The sequence below is a fragment of the Megalops cyprinoides genome, chromosome 4 (genome assembly GCF_013368585.1).
Source record: "Megalops cyprinoides isolate fMegCyp1 chromosome 4, fMegCyp1.pri, whole genome shotgun sequence".
Taxonomy (NCBI): Eukaryota; Metazoa; Chordata; class Actinopteri; order Elopiformes; family Megalopidae; genus Megalops; species Megalops cyprinoides.
Genome location: NC_050586.1, coordinates 29,713,710 through 29,731,439, shown reverse-complemented (window position 1 = coordinate 29,731,439; position 17,730 = coordinate 29,713,710).

Below are 17,730 nucleotides of genomic sequence, written 5' to 3'. Positions count from 1 at the left end.
AGGGGGGTTAGGCCCACCTACATCTGATTTCTTCTTTCTGAAATACATAATTATTATTACTTTCTGCCTCAATTGTACACAATATTAAACTGGCTAATGATAACAATGAAGGAAAGGAAATGAGCTTGACGTTAGCTGTGATGGCTAAACTAATTTACCCATATTCAGGTCTTCATGTTTTCCATTAAAGCAACAGCGGGCGATGTACAATTTGTTCATTGATTTGTGACATGCCATGAGGACTATGGTGGTTACTGACTGTTTTGCAGAATGTTTAACCACAGACTAATAAACGATTTTGGAATATTTTATTGTTTGTTTCTTTGTTTTGTTTAATTTTGCTTTTTGGTGAGTGGTTGGAGATGGGGGCAACAGAGTTGAAAATTATTTTTTTATTTTAATATTCTTAAGCAAAACAAAAGTTCATCAAAGGTAATTGATGACACGAAAGGAAATTAATTACGAATTACAAAAAAAACAGACTAAAAACAGACATTTCCATGATTGTAGCTGAAATTACTTAATTATTGAATGATACATGATTCAAGCTTTACCCTGTGCTATAGATTACAGATACATTTACTCCCCTCAGACTGCCAGAGGCCAGTTACGAAGTCTTTTGACTTCAATAGATGTGGTACCCTGTCCCCTTTTGAGTACTTATTCCATGTGAGTCCCCTCAGATTGTCGTCATTTACCATATTACCATGTGGACAGGGAGGTGCTTGGCCTTTCCGGACCCATAACAGCGCAAAACACACTCCAACCCTATGAAAAGAATTTGATGCCAAAATGGAGAGGATGAAAAAAAATAAAATGTTTTTTGTAGGATGACACTAAGTCACAACATGCTTGAGAACTCTTACCCTGTGTCGCTGTGTGAAAACACAGCCATGCCCAGAGACCTGTATGTCTTCAGACTCACGCATCTGCTCTTACACGAAGATATAAAAATCCTCTTGGAGCTCGGAAGGAACTGTGTCATTTTTCTCCCCCCTGTGATTACTTTCATTTCCCCTTTTTGATGTGATGTGATTAAAGATATGAAATGATTCTGGGCTGAGGAATTGCGGTAAGAGACTGGTAGATTTATTGGAGAAATTTATTGGTACAGCACTGATGTGTTATCGCAGTGTGGGTCTGTAGAGTTGCTGAGAGATACAGGATGACAAGTAGCAATTTAAAACTGTACAGACATGGTCACCCACATCCAATTGAAGTTTGAAATGGTTAAGGTAACCACATGCATACGTATTGGGTATTTACCCAATTTTCTTCTTAGACTTTCCTGTATGTAATGTGAGAGGCACTCTCCCAGAAGGAACATAGTATTGCAACTTTGTTTTTTTTGTTTTTTTCTTGCAAACACGCTAAGTAGTCAGAATATATTTTTCTATACATCAGTTGTTATGCTTTTAGAGCTGTAACCTCACTCATACTCTCACACATACAAGTGCTTGGTCAATTAGCACTCAATGACTTTTGTACCACTGGCACTTCAAATATAAGAATCAAACCAAAAGCATCTTAAACTCTTCCTCATTGGATCCTGGCTATAAACCAGGGAAGTGCACTGTAATCTCTCCTCCAGTGCATTCTGGCCTAATTCATAATACTGTATGCTGTGGAAAACCTTTAATGTTTGAACTCCCAGAGTTTTTGTGCATGGGTTTCCAGCCCCTGAAAGCAACCCTAAAGAATGAGAAAAAAGGGGACCACTATATAAATTTGGCAAGGGAAACACCATGAAGAACTAACATCATGATGCTAATTCCCTCCTTTTTTGTTAGCCTTCCTTGTGTGACTTTTCTTCCATTCTGAGCTGTCTGTATAAGATAGATTCACTGAAAAAGACAATATTACTCCACCTACTCGCACACTGAAGAATAGGTATTCAGCATGTATTTATCTATTTATCTAGAGTGGCTGGCTTGTTGTGGTTGTGATCTTGATATGGCAGAGCTGTTCGGGTTATGAGCTGTTGTCTGCTTCATAACTGTTTGTTTTCACCTCCAACTTTCTCAAATAATGGAGGCCATGTGGAAAGTGCATCTAAACGGCATTAATTCATGATTGATGTGTTTACGTTTTCAGTGTTGACATCTTTGGATAAGGGTAGGGTGAAATTTAATTGGCAGCATTCATGGGAAAACTACAAAGGGGACGTAGCTGAATGGCAAGAGATATTTAAGCCTCCATGTCTCCCACTCTGTAGCTAAGATGTAATTAACATACTGTGTGGTGAAAACACTGTGCTTCTAATGAGGCAAGCCTCCACAAGCAGCAGTGGGCAGTTTTCAATCCTGGACCTACAAAGAGGAGAGCACAACAAGGAAAATAACATCTAATGATTATGCAAACACACACACACACACGCGCGCAAACACACACACACACACACACGGACACAAAGCACACACATATGTGCTATTTCACAATCAAGTGAACAGCCCTTTTCACCTTCCATGTACAGGTCCTCATATTGTGCATTTAGAGGCAAGAGGTGCCAGGTATCTCTAAGGTGTGATACTGCCAGACTGCCTGACATCCATCTCCAACAATAATGGAAGCCAGGCCAGAACAAGGGCAAATTTAGCAGCTCAGACGGCAATACTGCTGTGAGTTGCAGCAGCTCAATGTGTAATTACTCCACCATCCCAGCCCCATTTTTCAGATCCATTTCCTCTCCACTTGAGTGCCAATCAGAAAGGCCATGATATGACCAGCCTTGGCTTTGAACCAGTTCCCCTTGCATTCATTTTACTATCACTGCTGACCTCCTGCAATTTAATTACGTCCATATAGTCAATTCTAGACTGCTGTAGTTCGAATAATAAAATAATAATGATGAATTAATAATAAAATTACAATTTCTTCAACATATTATAGGGTACCCACCATTTGAAACGAACATCTATTTTATTTTGACTGATTAAAATTCCAATTTGCAATTATTTGAGATTTTGACAAAATATGCAAAATACGCGTATGCTTTTCAGAAGAGTACTTATGAAATATTACTCCAGGTTATGTGCTAGCTGTAGATTTTTAGTCCACTAGAGAGTACATAGTTTCAGGTTTTGTAGTGAATTTTCAACTTTTGCATTTTTTCAAAAATTGTGGATTGCCATGCCAAGGGATGCAAGCTGTTTAGAATTTGAATCCATCATCACTTTTCACCACACAACTTTCCCTTATATGTCTGAACAGGCAATCTACCTGCAAACCTGTGAAGATTTTTTAATTAGGCTAATCATTAGACTAATTCATATTTATTACACTTTAACTATAACAAATGTGGGCCCTGTTGCTACACACGGGGACACAATCAGTCCCAAATTGTGAATTTTATTATTTGGTGGAAGGAAGCATTGCATCATCATGAAAACTGAATTCTCTCTACTGTAGCAAGCACACCTGTAACTCTTTACAATGTCACGCTTTATAAACAATGTTTTAAAGCATTTTAAGAGGGGTATTTTGAAAAAAAAAAGAACTTGATAACCCACATTTTTGTTTTCAGATCCTCTTTGACATCAAAATGAAGATCTGCGTAAGATTAATCTGTCATCATCTCAAGATAATGTCAAGACATGTGACATGCTTAAGGTTTTCAGTGCTTTTCTGAAGTACACCAGCAGCAACAAATGGACACACTTCATGGGGCCATGCTGATGTCAACATTTATTTTTTAAGATATCAGCTTGGATGGTGCTATCGTGTTTTTCCAGCACATCCAACTGGCTTGCTCCTTTCAGCTTGAACCAAATTCCTTTTGCATTCCAGTTGGCAGGTTTGGAATGTTTTCTACAGACATTATGATTTAAAAGGTGCTTCTGGGATGTGGTCTGGAAATATTTATTTAGCAACATGATTGTAAATGAACAGCAATGTGCAGGTATTTTCAGAGCTTCCAGCTCTGTGTCGGAGGAGCTGTGTTATGAAACATGAGCTGGAACAGGAAGAGGAAGTGAGGCCTGACTGAGAAGTCAAGGGATTTCAAATGTTCAGCGTTAGTTTCAGTGCAGTTCAGTGTTCATACTTCAATGAGCAAGCAAGCAAAAGGACAGATAAAAGAAAGAAAGAACCATGGGAAGCACATCAAGGACCACTTGCCTCATACACAAACCGTCCCTTGTGGTAAAATGCTAGCATGAAGTGCCTGACAAGCTGACCATGACTGACAAATAGGCATGATTGAGAGAAGTTGGCAGCCTGACAGGGTAGGCCTTTAGCTTAACAGTTAAAATGTTGTACATTATTATTATTGATTATTGTTATATTGACAGTGTCATATAAACAAAGGGAGAAGATGGGATGTAAAGGTATTCTCAGTTGTATCTGAATAAGATTGCGTGTCTGTCGTCTGTGACTGAACCCGTGGAAGTCCTCGTTTTGTTGTTGCCATCTGTTGTGTGGCCTCAGCAGTGGAAAATCTTTTCACACAGATGAAAGCAAACATGAGGTCTTGCAAAGAAAGAGACCACCCAAGCGTAGTGTAAATGCGACAATGTTAGGGGATGGGGTTGAATAAAAGAGAGACAGACAGAAGGAGTGGGGGACAGAGAGAGAATGAGGGAGAAAGACAGAGAGGTAGATAGAGCATGAGACTGCTTGGAATAGTGAATTCCTGAGAATTCCAGGCTGAATAATGCATGAAGTCACAGCCATTCATTTGACTGTTTCAACCCCTTTTCTTCTGGCTGAGTTATGTTTCATGCTTAACTCCTTCTCAAAAGGCAGCCCTTGAGGATCACATGAGCAGTTCCCAGATTCACACATGGAAACCACCCCACAGTTACCACACTGAAGCACAAAATGTAACATAAACTTGTACATTCACGGTTTGTCACCCACTCCATCTGCTTGATATGGTTTAAAGCCCCACTGTGCACCTGCTCATGATCAAGATAAGATAAGGAGAGAGATAGATTAAGAAAACGGATCCTGCTTATACAATACATAATACATAAACCTTTTGAATCATTCATCTAGTAGTATCCAGTGTGATTGTCACAATATCAAAGCTAAAAATACAAGCTCTTCTGCAAAGCACTTTTAGCTTTGTTGTGCACCTGACCACTGTATTCGATCCACAGCCTGTAAAACATAAGACACGATTAGTAAATAAGCCTACAGACTCATCAGCAAAACCAGGTCATTCTCTTGGGTGAGCTGAGACAAGAGCATTGAAGAGCTTTAAGTGAGTGCAGTGACATTTTCGACTGAGCCAAAATGATGAGGCTCAATATAATTAGGGATACATGCAAAAATAGCTGTAGAGTTCAAACAAGGAAAACTAGTTTCTTGTTATTTCAATATTACGCTATGCCACTTTGATTAACAGAGTCCCAGTGAAGGCCCCTCTCATCTTTTTTTTTGCTTCTTCCTAACAAATGTATGTGTAGGGAAATGAGTGGTTTATTTTTTTCCTCTGGGAGCAGTGATTTTACTCAGTGTATTTGTAATTTCATGGTTGTTAAGTTGTGTATTTGTGTTTGTGTGTGTTTGATCCTGTTTGTGCGTATGTGTCTCTGTTTGAGCATGTTTGTGCACATCTGCAAGTGTGTGTTTGGGTTCAAGCGTGTTTTTGTGCACATGTGTCTATGTGTGTATCTGTGTTGTACAGCTTTTTTTTTTAATTTCAGAACAATGGAATCCTATGGTGAGCTGACCTGAATCTATGCTGAATAAACCAATCCCACAGAATCATTCTATAAGGACTTGTCTGTGCAATCATTTTTAGATTGCTAACAATAGCATCTTTCTCTGTGGTTGGTGACAGAGAGCACCTTGTCTCTCTTAGGTACTTATGTACTTATGTACTTACATAAGTGAAGTGGGTCCTTAACAGCATACTCACCAACAGGCCACTGTTGAGGTATTGAATTATGACCTGTACTTTTGATTTTTGATTCATATTATGTATGCCTGCATCTCACTGATTAAATCAATTATGAAAGCAATGTAGGACAGCATAAAGCTCACCAAAATTATAATATAAAAACAACTACAAAAAGTTTTTAAAAAACCTACTTGTGCACACAACTTCTTTCATCAGTGTGGATCATAAAGACATCTTTCTGTCACCTTTTGTTTGTGTAAATATATAAGCAATCTTTGAATGTTATGAGTTGCCTAATCATTATTCCTCTCCAGTAATGGACATCTTGCAGTTCTTTCTTTCCCATTCAGCCCATGGAGTGAAGGGAGGGGGGGGGGGGGGGGGGGGGTATTATCTTCAGCTGCTTATAAATCTCCTGCCATTCAATGGTTACCACAAGGGGGTTGCTCAGATACAAGGGGCGGAACTGGGCTTGCAGCTCATTGGTTAGACATGGACCAGCAGCATTACCGCCTGCCTGAGAACAGCGGTGGCTACACTGATGTCTGTGGATAGCACTGCAATGGTTCTGATAAGGACTCCGGGGCTGCCTGGCTGCACAGTCATAAAGCACCATCAAAGGCCTCCATATGCAGTTATCTGCAAAAGCTTAGCGCGGGATCCGTGGGCTCAGTGGAGCACAAGGGGTAGCGGTGTAGCGGGAGATACCACAAGCCAGGTGGCAGATCCTTACTTGTGAGATAACCCAGTGTTCAGAAACGTTCCAACTCAGTGTGGATTACTAAGAAAATAAATCATGATTATGATGCACAAGTACACCATGCACTGCAAGGCAGAGCACATATAAAGGAATGTTCAAAATATGTGTCTTTGCAGGACAATCTATGATGCCTTTATTAACTAGTCTTCAGAAACATCTGCATGCCTCCTTTGAGCCAGGTGTTGAGGCTGATTGACATAATCACTCTCCTATCACAAATAACTAGGTGTTGAGGCTGATTGACATAATCACTCTCCTATCACAAATAACTGTGCTCACTCTTATGCTAATCGTATAAGTCTCGCAGTCTGTAACCTGCACATCCAGCAGAGAAGTAAATGAGTCTTCCTGAGACATCAGGTTCCACTGTATGTAAACCAGTTGAACCTTAACAGAGACTCAGCAAATCGCATGGTCAATATTCCTTATGTAATCATGTGACTGACTGCAGAGCTGGGACTTCCGAGGCATTTAAGCTGTGCCAGGAGATGAATTCGTAAAGCCTTATTCATAAAGCCTTGTTTTATGACCCTTCAGGGTGTGGTGCATTTGTCTGACTGCTTTGGGCTGCAGTCATCAATCCATCTTCCGATCAATTTAATCTCGATATAGCATGCTTTAATAGGGAATCACCCTCAGAGCACTTAGCGGTACAAAAAGAAAAAAAAAATCTAATTTCACAAATAAATTACAAGCAGAGGATCAAACAATTAGTGTGTGATTAAGGTAACACATATCATACCATGAGCTTTTGTTGTCTTTAATGTTAAACCTCAAATACAGTATGCTTGAGTATGAATGCTATGTAAAAAATGGTGTCATTGCATATAAAATGAGTCTGCTTTGACTAATTTGACCATAACCAAATTTAGTTCCATCTACACTGGCTAGAATAATCATAAAGAAGAATGTAATATAACCTGACAATATTAATGTTTTAGGTGGGTGGGTGGGAGGAGCAGTGACAGCTTTCAGTTTTTTTTTTTCTATTTGTTTAATTTCTCCCCTGTGTAACATCATAAATAGCTGTAATTGTGTTCACTCAGTGCTGTTGACGTTTCCCTGGTGTAACATGGCTCTTCCAGTTCCATCATTAACAACGTAGAACTCAAAGAGGTGCATCCCACCACAGAGCAAGACGCTGCTTTGTGATTTTGCAGTGTTTAGATTTTAATTACCTCTCCCAGCACAGACGAGGTCACGGGTGACAGAAACGCAGTCTAATTTAGGTGCAACGATTCAGAATACCTTTCAATCCCATCTCCACCCCAGCTCTCATCTTGAGCATCCTGGAGAGGAATCAGGAGGCTCCTTTGATGTTCAATGGCTCCCTCACTGTTACAACTTTTTTTCTTTTACTGTCTCAGAAAACTACAGTGAAATTAAAACTCCCCAAGTCTGAAAAACATCAACAAGAAGGCAGGCGTCTGGCATACCATGTCAGCTCCCTGTCAATACTAAACCTCTGATGTGGGAATACCTCAGAAAGCCACACAATACTATATATTTTGCTCCTAGGCATCATGCTGTCAGAGACATTACCACATTACAGAGCTCATTACATGTATGAGGCCATTACATGTGGCATTATTATCCCCAGAGCCTGTGACTCAAGCACAATTCAGCAAATTAAATCCAAAGACACGCTACAGTGTGAAGGAGTTGGGACTTCTGTGAAGCGGATTCAACCTCTCTTGGTCAATGTTTTGTGTCAATGAAAAGTGGACAAGTTCGTTGCTTGAGAAGTTCAGCAGTTTAAACTCATCCTCAGAAGAGGCTGTCAAATACCACACAAGTTACAAATTGCATTTCAGAGCAATTGCCTCTGCATGCTCCACATACTTGGACTGTGAGGGACAGCTGCAACCAGAAATTGAGCAGCTTATGTTGTTTAGTTCCTAAATACACTATTCTCACAGATACATAGCCACAGCTGTCAAAAATACCACCAAGCAAGTTCTTTTTTTACATATTGCATACTAGAGATTCTCATCCTAAATCTTCTTCTAGTCTGTTCTCAAACTTGTCTGTATCTGTGATGAATGCAAATGCACAATAATCTTGTGAACCAGTTCTGAGAGGTTTGCTCACTTAAGTCCCAACCCAAACCATGCCCCCCTCCAGTTTTCCAGCAGTTGGAGATTCAACAGCACCCTGGGTTTCATCTATTCTTCCTGGGCTGCAATGTGTTGGGGAGCTGTTACTTTTTAGTAACTGTTTAGCAGACACTCTTACCCAAATGACTGAGTACAATTTTGACATGTTACCCAGGTAAACAGCTGGATATTTACTGAGGCAATATTGGCTCATGTACCATGCCCAAGGACAAAAATCAGCAGCCCACCTGGAAAAGAAACTGGCAACCTCTGGGTTACAGGCCCTGCGACTTGTCACCATGCCACACTGTTGTCTCTGTGGCACAGAGTCCCAAGTGCTGTTGTGTCATAAAAGCAGGCAACACACCTGTAGGTAATGAGCCACGAGGAGCACCTCCTAGGGGATGCTTATTACAGGGGCAGAAAGACTCTCCTGAGTTTCCCTGAGATGGAGAGCAGCTGCAAATATATGCTTATTACAGAGGCAGAGAGACTCTCTCGAGTTTCCCCAATGAGAGGAAGCACAGACAAAGACCTGGCATTTTATTTGGGCTGTTCTTGTTAAAGCATAGGGAACTTACCACCTGGTGACTGAGGGCATAGTTCATAATTCATAGTTTGCACAAAATGTGGGTTAAGCACAGAAAAATGTGGGTTAAGTAGAGATACCAGATTTGGCTTTTTGGCCAGACTGGCTTATTTTCTGTGAGTTTACACCTGAAGAAGATTGTTGGGTCCATTGCTGTCATACCCTTGAGCAAGCTAGCTGTCCTGGATTGCTTTAGTAAAATACCCAGCTGTGTAAATGGATAACATGCTGAATGTAAGCTGTATACCTTTCCCTACAGCTGATTGTGGTGTGGGCTGGAGTTTGATTGGCACCACTGGACTGTTCCTCCATTTTCATTATAAAATGTTATGCTCTGTGGGATGACCCACAAAGGGCGATGCTGATGAATACATTGTTCTGTGTAGTAGAGCTGAGTGGTTTAATTCCAGGTGATCTCAGTGCAGAGGTATGACACATCATCAGGACTGTATACTCAGCTGATGAGTAATGAACACAGAGAATTCGCACTGTAGGCGACCATCCTCTCCACCTGTACAGTGTCAACAGACTGCCACCCACACGACATAGCCATGAATTAAATGGAACAAAAATCAGTATTGGAATATGTGCAATTACGGTCCTATGTAAGATTTTACAAGTGGTACACTTTCCCAGCTGATGCAACATTCTGCCAGCGTTCTTGGGACCTGTAACTTTGCAGCGACATTGCAGCAATGCAACATAAATGCTGTGGAAACATTACTGTACATACACTGACACTGACAGCAGAGGGCCAGCAATGGTACCGCCTCAGCGCTACACCCTGAGTCCCTGATAGTATCTGGCTAACAGTGTGATGTTTCATGACTTTCGCTACACCCTGATTGGCTCCTTGTTCCACGGTATGTCACATTGGATGTACAAGAGCTGCTGCCTATGTGTGCTCAGGGGGCATTGTTTAAGCGGTAGCCTGTCCACAGCCTGAGTGACCCATGCAGTCCTCAGTGGATTCGCTGATGCTGGATGTGTCTACAGTCAAATCAGCTGACACACTACTCACACAGAACTCCTGTATGCACAGCTGTGTTGGACTTAAATGTCCAACCTAGTGGCCTTTGCATCCCTGTGGTGAAAATTATTGCTGCTGGGTCAGCACATTTCTTTTTCTCTTTCCCAGTTCCAATGTACAGCTTTAGTGCTGAGACATACATATTGCATGGGAAGGTACACACACACACACTCAGGTGTACAGTCTTCCTCTGTAGAAGGACATCTCTTCCTGATTCTTGTTTCCCACTTACGCATTCTCTTAAGAACAACAACAAAAATGATTCTTCATATTTGCCCAAAGTTGCCCTATACGATGTAGTTATACAAATCTGATAGTACTGTGTCCTCAAACAGACCTTGCTCTCAGCTGAGAACTGTCTCATTGTGGAGCTGTACACATCCTGTCCCCGTACTGTCGCTATACTTACTGTATGCACTTTTGTAAGTTGCTTTGGATAAAAGCGTCTGCTAAATAAATAAATGTAAATGTAAATAAATGTAAATGAAAAATTATTATCAGTTCTCTTTAAGATAACGCCTTTGGCTACATTCCGCCTACTCCAACTGGAGGTTTATTTTGAAGGCAGCTAAATCAAATAAGGTAGTAACTTCTGCCAGTCAATTGCCAGGTTGTGTTTCCCAGGGAAGGACATTATGAGGAAGAAACAAGTGAATGTCACCAGCTCGCTACTATTTTGATCACGATACTTCCGCTACAAAAATATAAGTGTGCGAAGACTACTTTAGCCAGATGTCAGCCTGGTGGAGACAGAGGGCTGCCCAAATGTGATTCGGGAAAGCCTTGTTCATGGGATGTTCTCGGCGCAACTTAAAAATAGCCTCCCTTTACTTAATGACAGACGGCGATTCGTAATCGGCCGATCCCCCGAGTGACAGCGCGACAGAAGCCGAAGCGGACACAGCTCAGTCTCATTAATACTGGACGCGTGCGTCTCACTCCACCTATCAGTCTCTCTCTCTCTCTCTCTCTCTCTCTCTCTCTCTCTCTCTCTCTCTCCCACTCTCTCTCTTTTGTCTCGTACTCTTCACTTTTAAAACAGCAGCTGCTGGGAGTCGGAATGCCAGTATCGCAACGTTACTAACCGCCGCGAGTCATTCAACGCGGGGACGAGTCTGCCAGGCTTCGCGTACGCACGGAGAAGAACCGCTTGCTAATCCATGCTTTATTTCTCTGGGTAACTTTTCGCTCGTCGTCTCCGTGGATTTTTTTTCTTTAGATTTTTTTTTAAATATATATCAAGAAGATTCAGTGAACACATGAGTGGAAGATTTATACTCATTGAGTTGATTCTCAAGTTACTCCATAAGATTAAAACACACCGTCAAAAATAAGCGAGGTAAGTCGTAAAACAGTACTCGAATTTTGTTACTAACACGCAGTGCACATCACGTCTTCAACAGTTATTAAGCGTTTCATAACCAGATGATGTGTCAACATGCTACGCCGCCAGGTTGTGAAAAAAATAATATGTTGTATGTTTATGTGTATGTCTGTATGTGTAATGAAGAACGTTGGCCTCGTGTATCTTTAAATATGTGTAGTTCAAATTTGATTGAATCAACATCGCTGCTCCAACCCATGTGGACGTTAACCCGTTTTGGTCCGCCGATAACTGCTGTGACCGAGAATCATAATCCTGTAATCATGTCCTGTTTTTTTAAGTTATAGTTGTGCGCGTGCACGCATGGTTCCGGCCGTTGGGATGACCGAGGTGCTCTTTTCTGAATAATCAAAGGGCATGTTCTTGTCACTGAATGAATTCGCGTCATGTTTAGGTTCGTTAAGTTCGTTATAGTTCACTCCACCTCTCAAAGCAGTTACACGCAGAGTTAAAAGCCTTTACCTCCGTGGTTTAAAGAGCCACCCAGTATTGAAACACACATACACACACGCACGCACACGTTGCTCGGGTGCAGTCTGAGAAAGGAAAAAAAAAAGGATCATTTGCTTACGTGCATACCATTTGAATACAGCATGTGTAGATTGAATAAATTTGTCTGCATAAATAACTGATGTTCTGACACCCCTAGAGTCACAAAATGGATTTGTGGGACATAGAAACGTATGGATTTTTTAAAAATAGTTTTAGCTGTATTTTAAAAACAACTAGCACATGTGGCTGATAATATTGATTTTATTCCAGTCACAGCATCTGATATTATTACTGCTCTGGTGGATACACTGTTTCATCATTATCATGAATTGTGTATTGCCTGAGACCTCCTTACAGGGAAACCCAGGGACCATAGTATTTTTTCCCAGCACCAGAATGTTTACTGTGCCCAAGCTTACAGCACCAGTGTCCTGTTTAGGAATTAACCTCATAACCTGCTGGTAATCAGTCCACAGCAGTGGAACAGAAGCTTCCAGCCAGTCACTGGGGTATAGCTGAAATGGGTAAAGCCCCACTGGAAGGGAATTGAATCTCCACTTCAAGGGTTTGCATCTACAGCCCAGTGGAACTTCTTGACTCCTCTCAAAATACGACCCCTGCAATTGTATTACTCTGACTCACAGTGTGGAGAGCGGGAGAATGCACGTCACAGAACCTTTTGCATGCATAGCTCAGGTCCATATGTGCCTCCAGTCTCCTGCCTGACTACATTAGTTAGAGGAAGTTGCAAACCTCTGATCTGATTTGCAAATTACTTCACGCTTCACGGTTATGGCGCATGTGCTCTGCTAAAGGGCTTCCCCCTTTGGTTTAATGACAGTTCTGGGTAATTGCATCAGCTGCTTTATGTGAAGAAATAACAATGTAATAATGCTTATTGTTGTGAAGTGTGCATGCTCGCAGTAAGGCTCCAGACAAGAGATTACTCTCTGGTTAAAGATGGTTAATCTGATCCCTTTACTCCAAAGGTTACCCGCTTGTCAGCTGTCAACTTAACTGCAACAACTAGGCTATGTGCACAATGCATCTGATCACTCACTGTAAGCAGCTGTGATTATTCAGACAGGATATCATATTCCATTCTACATAAATGTGAGCTCTGCTAGTATTTGCAATGCAAAACCAGACCAACGCACTGTCACTGTTTGTAGTCTGTGTGCTTTGTTTGTGACACGGCTTGTACATTTAGTTTTCCCCAACAACACTGCAGTGCTCTTGTGATGTAAGGAACTACAGTAATCTAATCACTCTAAGTAAAAAAAAAAAAAAAAAAAAAAAAAACAGACACAATGGACTATTGTGCAATCACAGGATGGCCCCGCCCACAGCACTAAGAGAACCCTCTATAGCACATTTCCATTGTGTTTAGTAATCCTATGGATAAAAAGTGGGTCAAACATGAGACATCTGCTTCTCCATGTGAAAATAAGAAACAGAGACACCCTTCAGCATGTCCACGTGAATTATTCATTTGAAATCTGGACGGAAAACACAGTGTGAATTGCTTTTTGCTTTTGGAGCTACCACTTTGAGCCATAACTCTAGCCATGTGAGAGAAACAGCCTTATTAGGAAGGAATGTTATTTCATTATGTTGTGGGCAGTGGTGTAGCATAGTGGTTAGGGAGCAGGACATGTAACCGAAAGGTTGCCAGTTTGATTCCCAGCCGGGGCATTGCTGCTGTTCCCTTGGGCAAGGTACTTAACCAACAATTGGCTTTGTTAATATCCAGCTGTATGAATGGATAACATTGTAAAAAAATAAATAAATAAAAAAACTGTAATCGATGTAACTTGCTCTGCATAACAGCATCTGCTAAAAAATGCCAATAATGGAAAGTATACAAACATAACAGAGAATGGAGTTTGAAAACCAACCTGTTCAACTTGCTGGGACTGGTTCTTTCATTTATGATTTATTGTGAAAATTAACAGATCATTAAAAAAATAGAATAGGAACTTTTTCAAGATCTGTGACTACTTTGGTGGCACTATTGTCTGTTAGCCATCTAGTTGCTAAAAGAAGGTATAGGTTCTGTTACCTCTGGGGAAGAATTTTGACCAACTGAGTGAGGGACCTTTACTAGAGCTGCTTAATCACAGCCACTACTATTAAAATTAAATTAGTGTGTTTTCCTTCATGTGAACCTTTGAAGAGAAATTATCTGTTAGCACTGAAACACAAGAGCGGCTACATGCAGGTGAGTTGCACATTGTCCCATGAAGCAGTTTCATGATAACATTTTAAAGGAAAATGGGCTTCATTAAGCCGTCTAGAGGGAATGGTGCTCCCTCAGCTTGTCCTGGCACTTTCAATTAACTTTAATGAGAAAGCATAGCTGGTCACTGACTGAACAGAATAGGTCAGTGTTGTCTCTAGAAATTAGCCAGCCCTTATTTGGGCTGTCTCTTAAAAGGTGAGCACATCAGACATAAAATCACCCTATTTGCAAACATTAACTCCAAATTTTGGTAGTGCTAAAAAGTTGTACACAGTGCCGTTTCCTTTCATCCTTCTTTAGCCCAGTTTTTCTTTAATGGATGGAATGCATGGATGGGGCTTGAGGAGTGAGGAGGGGTGTGAGCTGAAATCATCATAAATAAAAAGCCAAAATGAGCTCCTGACTGTGGAAACCTTCTCCTTCAGATTGTGCTCCTCTCGGATGTACACATATTACATATTTACATTATTGATATAATTGGAGACACAATTTTAGTGTGTGCTTCGCTTTCAGCTGATGCTCTTGACAGACCCGTTCTTTGTGTGGGACAGGAGCAGAAACTGACTGACCAATGAAGAAGATGCCATTGAACTTTCAACCATCTCTAGCTCCACCCAAGACCCAACCTATCCCCAGCTCAACCGTATTTCCAGGCTATTCCAGTCCTGCTCCGCCTTGCTCTGTCTGACCCAAATCTGCCACGCCCACCCCCAGTCCCCCTCGGAAGCTCCAGCCAGCCCTCTGTTTAACCATCTGCAATAGGGGCATAATGGTCTGCCCATTAATGGCAAACACAGGCAGGCATGTAATGCTCACATTAAAGAAGTGGATTCATGGGCCTTGATAGTTTGGGAAGCTCACATTGGCTCATCACCAATTGTCAGTCTCCTTGTACAGAACTGAAAGTGCGTGCAAGTGAATTCACATGGGCAGATTCCCAGGCTTGGGCAGAGAGAGAGGGAAGGAGAGGAGGGGGAGATCTGTGCTGAGTCCTATGATTTATTTAAACCAAAAGGAGCTCAGAAACATCAAGGGCCTGACTTGGTTCTGCTTCTCATCTGTTCTTCATGAAGTTCTCAAAGTACTTTTTCCCATTGTTGTTTATTTTTAGCAAATAGTTGCAGGAATACATAAGGTAATCTTGAAGAAAGGAGTTATCCAAAAGAGCAGCTGGCTTCCCTTTACTGAGTAGCACTCTCTGGATGTCTCCACCACATACTGTTGAAAAAGCTCATGCTTAGCCTGCCTCACAGTGGTCTTCTGGCAAGAGTGTCTTTCCTGACCATGCCTGACCACAGGCACACACCATGATATTGTGAGCTCAATGTTCAGTCCGCAGCAGTAATGTTTCAGATGAAAAGGCTCTCTACTAATTTATGGTGCAGAATTTGGGGGTATGCCCCCATCCCACAAAACACTCAGTCCTGATCACTGTTAGGCCTCGTATAACTCCTCCAGTCTGTCAAGTGGGCAAGCCGTGCGCACCGTGGGGTGAAACGGGCTTGTTTGGCAGCGCTGGAAACATGGGAGCGTAACGAGGGTGGTGCACCATGACTCTGTTTGTGTTTAATGAGCCACCCCCCCCCGTGCGCTGTTAGTGCCACGCAATGTCTCCTCAGAGACGGTGCTTCTGCGGCGCGGCCGTTTGCAAGCCTTCCCGACTCTTGCAATATTGCCCCTGCTGAGTCGTAATTGCAGTGTTCGAGTGCAGAAAGACTCTTTTTTTTCTTCCCATTAGCCATTGCACATTTGTGTCACTTGCTGGGGATGCCCCTACGGGGTTGCAGTCAGCTTCATCATTTACTGCTGGGGATCTGAGCCAACTTCTTTTGAATAAGAAACATCACATTTGACAAAGGGAGCTATCTCGGGTCTCTGTTGAGTTCTCTTTGTCATTCAGCCATGTTTCTCTGCTTCACTTAACGGTGCCCTATTCCTCACATGCTTGGCAGAATAAGAACAGACAGTTCAACAATAAGTCATGGCACAGATGTAACTCCATGCAGACTGAGACAGTAAAGCAACATTAATGCAGAATGAATATAGACAGAAGAGATATGACTATGCAGGTCCTGCCCATTGGGACAGTGCAGTAGTTTGTGGGTATAATTTACTGCTGTAGTTTCTTCCTCTGGAATGTACTAGATTAATCTATTGGTTATGCCTGTGGCTGCTGGTGCTGATTTCCCAAGAACCCCTTGTGGTGTGAAACGAGTGGAAGGAAATTATGCAGCTGTTGAGTAGCTTTTTAGCGCCTGGCTGCCTTTCTTCATTTTGCTCCAAGTTGTTCATGTTAATCACGTTCATTTAAAAAGAGCAGGGTTTGAGCTGCCCTCTCTTCTTTGGCAGAGGAATGACTGTTGCCCTCCTGGGTCAGGGATAGCATTTATGGATCGGACAAAGGGGCAAGCCAGAGTGGCTTTCTCTCATATCACGCCACCAGCAAATAGAGTGGGAGAGAGGGCCACGTAGTCCATATAGATAACATGATCGATGACACAATGATGAAACTGCTGCCCTTCTAACCTCCATCATTGAAAGAATGGAACCAAGACGATGAGAAAAACCATACTGTGTATTTGGACTATGACCTGAAACTGGATTTGTGAAATCAATGCAGCATGATGGATTTTTTAAAGGCAAATTACCCAAGAGTTACACATTTATTTGAACAAAAGATACCTGTATATAGACAGAGTCAGGGGTCATGTCATGCTAAAAAAGCACATGCCTGAAGGCATTTAACAGCTCATCAGTTTTTGTATTTTTTAAATTATTATTAGAATGTCTAAAGTATTTTGTATACAGTAAAACATTGTGTTCACATACAATAGGAAATAAGTGTTACCTATAGTGCTTTTTTGAAAGCCAACTACTGTCACCATTCCATTATAGTGTTTTATGAAGTATTGCATTTTTTCCATAGGTTTCCATCAATCTAGTTATCATCATCTGCTCCTATAAATAAACTGCAGTAGAGTGAATTAGATAAAACAGACACTTGTGCAATCATTGTTGTGACTTGCTCATGCCAAACCCCACATAGGACTATAAACCTTGGCTTTCACCGGAGCCTTAGAGGAGAACCATGTGTAATAAAGAGCCTTGCAACCAGGTAGTGCAGGGTTCATTTCCCCGAAAGGGAACTGCTGTTGTACCCAAAACAAAGACACTTAATCCTCATTGTGCGTATAAACAGCCCGCTGTGTTAGCGTGTAACGGCTGAGAGGAAGGATTGCCAAGCTCTGTTGAGCGGAGGCACTTTCAGGGGAAGTGAGGAATGTTTCTCTCT